This window comes from Carlito syrichta, unplaced genomic scaffold (assembly GCF_000164805.1).
Source record: "Carlito syrichta isolate Samal-C Ts95f unplaced genomic scaffold, Tarsius_syrichta-2.0.1 Scaffold301845, whole genome shotgun sequence".
Lineage (NCBI taxonomy): Eukaryota > Metazoa > Chordata > Mammalia > Primates > Tarsiidae > Carlito > Carlito syrichta.
Genome location: NW_007245941.1, coordinates 513550 through 520932, shown reverse-complemented (window position 1 = coordinate 520932; position 7383 = coordinate 513550).

Genomic DNA, 7383 nt, shown 5'->3' with positions numbered 1-7383 from the left:
GGCTCAGAGGGTGAAGTGTGGTGCTTTCAGTCACAAAGCTACAAAGTGGCAGAGGCTGGGTTAGAACCCTGAGCCTGCTTTCTTAAATACTTTGCCATATGGTCCTGCTGGAAGGTTTTTGTTTTGTTTTGTTTTTTTAGAACAAATATATATTGAATTCTTTATATACCTTATTATTGAGGTAATCTTTTTTTTTATTTTTAGTTGCCTCATAATAATTGTACATGTGGCCGGGCTTGGTGGCTCAGCCTGTAATCCCACTCTTTGGGAGGCCGCCGAGGTGTGAACTGTCTGAGCCCATGGGTTCGAGACCCACCTGGGCAACTTGGTGAGCCCTCATCTCTACAATAAATCAAAAAAAATTAGCCGGGCATGGTAGTGCGTACCTGTAGTTCCAGCTACTTGGAAGGCTGAGGTGGAAGGATAGCCGGAGCCCAGCAGGTCGAAGCTGCAGTGGCCAGAAGCAGCCACTGCACTCCAGTCTGGGTGACTGAGTGAGACTCCAACTCAAAATAATAATAATAATAATAATAATAATAATTGTACATGTGTGTAGAATACAGAGTGATATTTCAATACATGTATACAAGGTGTAATGATCAAATCTGAGTAATTAGCACATCTGTTATCACAGATATTTAACATTTCTTTGTGGTGTCACATTCAGAATCCTATCCGCTAGCTTTTTGAAAAATACAATAAATCATTGTTAACCATATTCGCCTTACAGTGCTATAGAAACTCAGAAGTATCCCTCTCATCTAGCTGTAACTTTGTATCCATTAACCAACCTCTTCCTAGGCTCCTCTCCTGCGAGGAAGAGTCTGTTTTGTAAGCTATAGGGTTTTGGTTTTGCTGAGCTAAGCATTCAGGTGGTGATGACTGATGCTTTAGCACAAGTGTTTGTGATGCTGCTCAGATGACCCAGAGAAAGGAAGCCAAGCTCTGCCCTCCATATGGGTGCAGTCTAATGGCAGAAGCACCCAATTAGCAGGTGCAGGGCCAATTACAGGGCCACGCTGTGGGAGGTAGTCACAGCACCAGGGATAGGGCCATCAAACTGAGTGTTCAAGGATTCAGGCCGTGTTTGGAGGCAAGGTGCTAAGAATGGAAGGAAGACATGCCAGCCAGACAAGCCTGCGGCCAGGCACAGATTCTGAAACAGTGTAGTGTGGGCTAGAAAGAGAAGATAGAGTTCAAGGTGAAAAGGAAGATAAAAGCTAAAGGTGGAGAGCTAAGCAGGGTAAACCAACTGGGGCTTTGACCTCTAGATGCAGAAGGACATGAGTCTAGCTTCCAGATCACCCATACGCATTAGCTATGTGACCACGGGCTATGTTTTATAACTTTTCTAGCTTCAATTTTCACATCTGGAAAATAGAGAGACAAATAGTTCTCTCTGTGCTAGGCTGAGAGTCCATGCACCTGGTTTCGTGTCACATAGTTGGTGAATGGATTTGCCCAGAGTCACATCTACTTTCTATTACATGTAAAGCTTTATAATTCATAAAGCTCCATATATTTTCACACAATTTGGCAGGCTTCAGATCACTTACCCTATCTGAACGTTCTTTTTTTCTTCTTTTTTGAAGTTTTCAAGCAAAGTTTGCTTAGAAAGTAGATGAGAGAGAGAGAGAGAAGAGAGAGAGAGAGAGAGAGAGAGGAGATTCACCTCCCCAAGGTAAGGGAGGGGGCCAAGACTAAGAAAACATGGCAGCCACAGCTCAAAGAGCCATGTAGAGAAAACAGAGTTTAACAGAACAATAGCCTTTTTTTTTAAAAAACATATAATTTTATTTTAGATTCGGGGGTACAAGTCCATGTTTGTTACATGGACATATTGTGTAGTGGTGGGGATTTGGTTTCGTTTTTCCCTAGGTAGTAAACATTATACTTAATAAGTAATTTCTGAACCCTAATCCCCCTCCCCACAAACCCTCCTTTTATTTCCCCAGTGTCTATTATTTCCATCTCTGTGGCCATTTAGTTCCTACATATAAGTAAGAATATGCAGGGTTTGGTTTTCTGAGTTAGCTCACTTACGATGATGTTCTCCAGCTCCATCCATCTTGCTGCAAGGACATGATTTCATTTTTTTTATGGCTGTATAGTATTCCATGGTGTATCTGTCCCACATTTCTCTTTCAGTCAATCATTGGCTTAGGTTGGTTCCAGGATCTTGCTATTGTGAATAGTGCCACAATAAACATATGAGTGCAGGTATCTCTGTTGTATAATGATTTCCTTTGGGTAGATCCCTGCTAGTGGGATTGCTGGGTCGAGTGGTATGAATTTTCATTTTTCTATCTCTGCACTGGTCTTCTCCAGTCTATGTGGCCTTCAGGATAGGAATCATGTACCATCACAAATGGGCCCAGAGTAATGCAGAGGTCTCAGGCCTGTCAGTGCATCCACCACTGGGGAGCTTAAGAAAACTGCAACAGGTCTAGACTGCATCCCAGACAGATTAAACCAGAATCCTTAGGACTGCTGCTGAGCTTTTTCTCTTATCTGGGTTTGGTTTGAAGCCATAGCGGAAAAGTGTTCAAGTTAATCGGTGAGCAAATAGCCCTACTGATGTGTTGGTTGGGATAGGCTAGTGCAGGCTATGACAGCCCTCAACACTTGATGGCTTAAAACAACAAAGTTTTGTGTTCTGTCCACAGTGTGTGTTCATGATGGACTGGCTGGGGACTCTAATCAACAGAACCACCTCCCTCCTGGGCACTGCTGTCTGCCCCATCGGAGAGACAGAGCTCTGACCCAGAAGTGACACATACTCCCTTCATTCTTACTCCTTGGCTAGGACTAGTCATAACACCCCACCCACGTGGACCAGGAGATGCAGTCTTGCACATGCCCAGAAGTCATGGGTGTGCAGCACAGATGACTACCAAACACTGTGAAGCTGGCATCATTCACTTCATTGCACAGTGAGACTCAAGAAGCTTGTTCAACCGGGCTCAGTGGCTCAGCCTGTAATCCTGTGCTTTGGGAGGCTGAGGTGAGTGGATTGCCTGAGCCCGCGGGCCTGGGCAACTTGGCGAGACCTCATCTCTACAATAAATCAAAAAATCAGCCAGGCATGGTAGCACATACCTGTAATTCTGGCTACTTGGAAGGCTGAGGCAGAAGGATCACCAGAGCCCAGCAGGTTGAGGTTGCAGTGGCCGGGAGCAGCCACTGCACTCCAGTCTGGGTGACAGAGGGAGACTCCAACTCAAAAAAAAAAGAAGCTTGTTCAAGGGCAGATAGCAAATACAGAGCTGGGTTTGAGCCCTTTCTTTTGGGAGAGGGGAGGAGGGTCTGGCTCAGGGCCATACTTTAAAAAAAAAAATCTATGAGGCTGGATGGTGCATAGCATTAGACATAGAGTGGTTAAAAGCCTGAATCTGGACCACGTCCAGACTTTTAGCTCTGCCACTTGCCAGATGTGTGAGCTGGGCAAGGAAGCAGAACAACTTTACACCCAACAAAGAGAGAATCAGATGACGGGAAGGGCTATGGAAAGATGTGTTTTCTGGAATGAAGCATTTGGAACCAGGGAGGACTTACCTGAGTATGACTAACATTGGGAAAAGGAGTATATTTTAAAGTTGTACAAAATCTGGGGCAGCTTTTGCCACAGCCAGGGAGGATGCATGCTTATTCCCAATAAATGGCTCTCTTCCTCCCTACACCAGTGTGGATGTCTGGGCTGCCAGCAACACAGAAGCCAACTGGAATTGGCTTGACCACATGCATTAGCTCAGGGAAGGTGATGTCCAGGACCTTGTGGGTCTAGGATTAGTCCAGCAGTTTGGTAATGTCCTCAAGGATCCAGGATCTTTTGGTTTCTCTACCATGCAGGTTCTATCTTAAGGCCAGTTCCCACCACAGTCATGGGGAAAGTTAATGGTGATTTTTACGGGTTCCGTGTAAGCTGGGAGAGTGAGCTGGCTTCCTAGGGCTCCCTCTTACAGCAGAGAAAGTCTGCCTCCCCACTACCCCCAGCAAGCCTCTCTCTAGGTCTCACAGGCACTAATTGGTTTTGGCCTGTGAGGGGTTAGCGTCCTTGGGTAGAAACACCAGCTGGTTTAAGCAGAAAGGGGAATGCAACAGAGGATGTTAATTATCCCACAGAAGCATCAGGAAGGCTGGAGAAAAGAACTTGAGGTTAACCTTCTAGGAAAAATGCCCCAAATCACACTGCAGGCCTGGCCTGATGAATGAACCACCACACTGCTTCTGCCACCCCACAGTGCCGAGTGCCAGGTTGCCCTCCCGGCAACTGCCGCTGCTGTCAGCTTGGATCTTGTTTCTCTATTCGGAGCTCAACCCCTGCAACGCCATCCTCAAAGCTGGTTGCTTGTGCCACTGTCCCATCAACAGAACTCAGGCTCATGTCTGGATTTAGTCTAATGTGGTGCCTCTGGCAAGCAGAACCAATATCATATCTTGTCTTTTAGTGGAAAGTGAAGCAGATTTGCATCTTGCTGTCTTCTCTTTGGTGCCGGGACTCATAATGTGAGATTTCTTCAAATACCAGTAGGCTACAGATATGGTAGCTATCCATTACAGCCTGCCCATCACTGACCAAGTACTGGTGGGGTAGTAACAGGATTGAGTTCGAACTGATCAACAGGAAGGATGAATAATATCTGGGAACCAACAGCTTTAGCTGCAACCCCTTCTGCCTTTGGTTTGGTTCCTTTCTCTCTACTGTCTCTATGTGCTCAGGGTGCTTATGTGTCTTAAGATGCCTCTTAAAGCCAGGCATGGTAGTGTATGCCTGTAGTTCCTGCTACTCAGAAGGCTGAGACAGGAGAATTGCTTGAGCTCTGGAGTTCAAGCCTGTAGTGTGGTATGATCTCGCCTGTGAATAGCCACTGTACTCTGGCTGGGCCAACATAGCAAGACTCTATCACAAAATTGAAAAAAAAAAAAAAAGCAGCAGCAGCTTCTGCAGACTCTGGTCTCCCTTGCACTCCCAGTCACTTACCATCACTTACCTACTCCTTGTTGATCTCTAGAATGCTTCCTGTTTCTAGAATGCTCTCCCCTCTCCTATTTATCTAGTTCTCTCTGATACATCCATCAGAACTCAGTTCAAGCAATTTCTTTCCTACCCTTCCATCCACCCCCCCCCCCCTTTTGGTCATTTGCTCTTCTTTTTCATTCTACTTATTACATTATATTTCAACACTTATTGGTTCAGTTATGTGAACCAATGTTGGTTCAGTTACACCTCTCTCTTCCTCTAGGCCATAAATGCTATGAGAACATGGACTTCTGTCTTGCTCACAGCTACTAATACAGTAGCTGGCAGTTAAGTGCTTCATATGTTTTTATTGATGGATGTGCATACAACAAACCCTATTATAAGACTTCACAAAGTCCCTCTTGGATTAAAAGACGTTTTAATAGTGCTTTTTTGGAAACAATCCCTTAAACTCTTAGGATTGTGCATATTAGAACATATTAGATTCACTCCAAGGTTTTTGTTTTGTTTTGTTCTTGTCAAACAATAATGTACCCATGGAGCCACCGTCATTGATGGAAACAAGTGGCACCCCTTGTGTCAGGGTAGAGATTTGAATTTGGGACACCAAGGCCTAAAGGTAGTGGCAGCTTTAGTTCCTACAAAAATTTTTCCTCAATCATGATGCCAAAATTATTTTAAGAAGATTCAGCTTAGTTAATTCTTTCTTACTTTTGTTTTTGCCTATGAAGTAGAGAAAGCCTGGGTGAGCTGGTGTCCCTTCATGATTATGGGAAGTGGTGGAGTAATTCTGTCCATTTAAAAAGCTTGTATTGTTTTCAGTGTGCCAGAAACTAATTTTATTTCCATGTCTGAGCATATCCTCCCACTTGATCTGGAGTTTATATTGGGAGAAGAGGAAAGAATAAAATATCACAGAGAACTCACCCATGGTAATAATAGCTATAACTGACTGAGTGCTTATTCAGTGTAAAGCACATTTCTATATGTGAGTCCTCCCAAAAACCTATTTCTCTCCTTATTCCAGTACTTGCTGACATTGATGTGACTGTCAGGTAGGCTAGGTAAGACCGTGCTAGAACCTTCACGGTTCCTGATTTTACAACAGTTTGTGGGTCCAGATGAACTAGTTCATGCTAGCATGCAGAAAAGGACCTTCCTGCAAGGCAGTGACAGGCTTTGGATTCAGACCCAGGCTCAAATCCTGGCTCACAATGGAAACAGAATGGAAACAGGCTAGTTTTTTCATCTTCAGGATTTGCAGAATATTGGCATCAATTTTGATATACCCTCAATAAATGTTAGTCCTTCTTTAGAAACAACTAAGATTTTCTCTTGGGAAGAAGTCATACACATTTCTCTTGTGCTCCCTAACATCACATACAGCTTGAGCAATGTGGGCTCAGCCATTCGATTGTACTCTCCACCAGCAAAATGCCACCTGTCTAAAGAGGAGACAGAACCGAATATGAATAGTCACATAGCCAGGCACTCACGCCTGTAATCCCAGCACTTTGGGAAGCTAATTGCTTGAGCACAGGAGTTCGAGACCAGCCCGGGCAACATAACGATACCTCGTCTCTATAAAAAAAAAAAAAATGAAATAAAATTAAAAAATAAATCGGGCGTGGTGGCACACGCCTGTAGTCCCAGCTCCTCGGGATGCTGAGATAGAAGGATCGCCTGAGCCCAGGAAGTCGAGGCTGCCATGAGCCGTGATTGTCGTGATCGTGCCACTGCACTCAGATCTCATTCAGCCTGGGCAACAGAATGAGACCCTGACTCAAAAAAACCCAAAAATGTTACATAGTTTTCAGGGCCCCACACACGGTCTGGCACAGGGAGACCATGGGCAGTCTGTGTTGACTCCAGAGGGACTGTAGTAAATGACCTCCTGAGAGCACCTCCTTTTACCTTGGTGACGGGGAGGGGTGGGGGGCAGTGAAGACTGGGGCTGAGACGCAGCGTCCTCAGCGGAGAGAGGGAGGGACAGGGTCTGGGGGCAGTCGTGGAGGTGGAGAAGTGGGGCTCCGGCTTGGGCGTCAGACAGCCCCACATAGCAATGCGGGCTCAGCCAATTTCCAGGAGCGGTTACCTAACTTTGCCAGACCTCCATCTTTTCCTCTCTGGAATGGGGAGGATGGTAATATGCACTTTGGGGAACAGCTGGGAGCACAAGAGGGGGTTGTTAAAGTCCTAGGCCCGCGGTTAGCACTCAGAGACCGGCCGCTCTGACCATCTTAGTCTCAGCGGTTCCAGCCTTAGCACGGGATCCCAGGGCCAGACCCGGGGACGCGCATGCGCACGCTCACCCGCCGGCCAGGTGAGCAGGAGGTGGCCGTCTCGCACCTGGCTTTTAACCCTTCAACGTCGTGGGGGGTGGGTGGAACGGACGCGGAGAC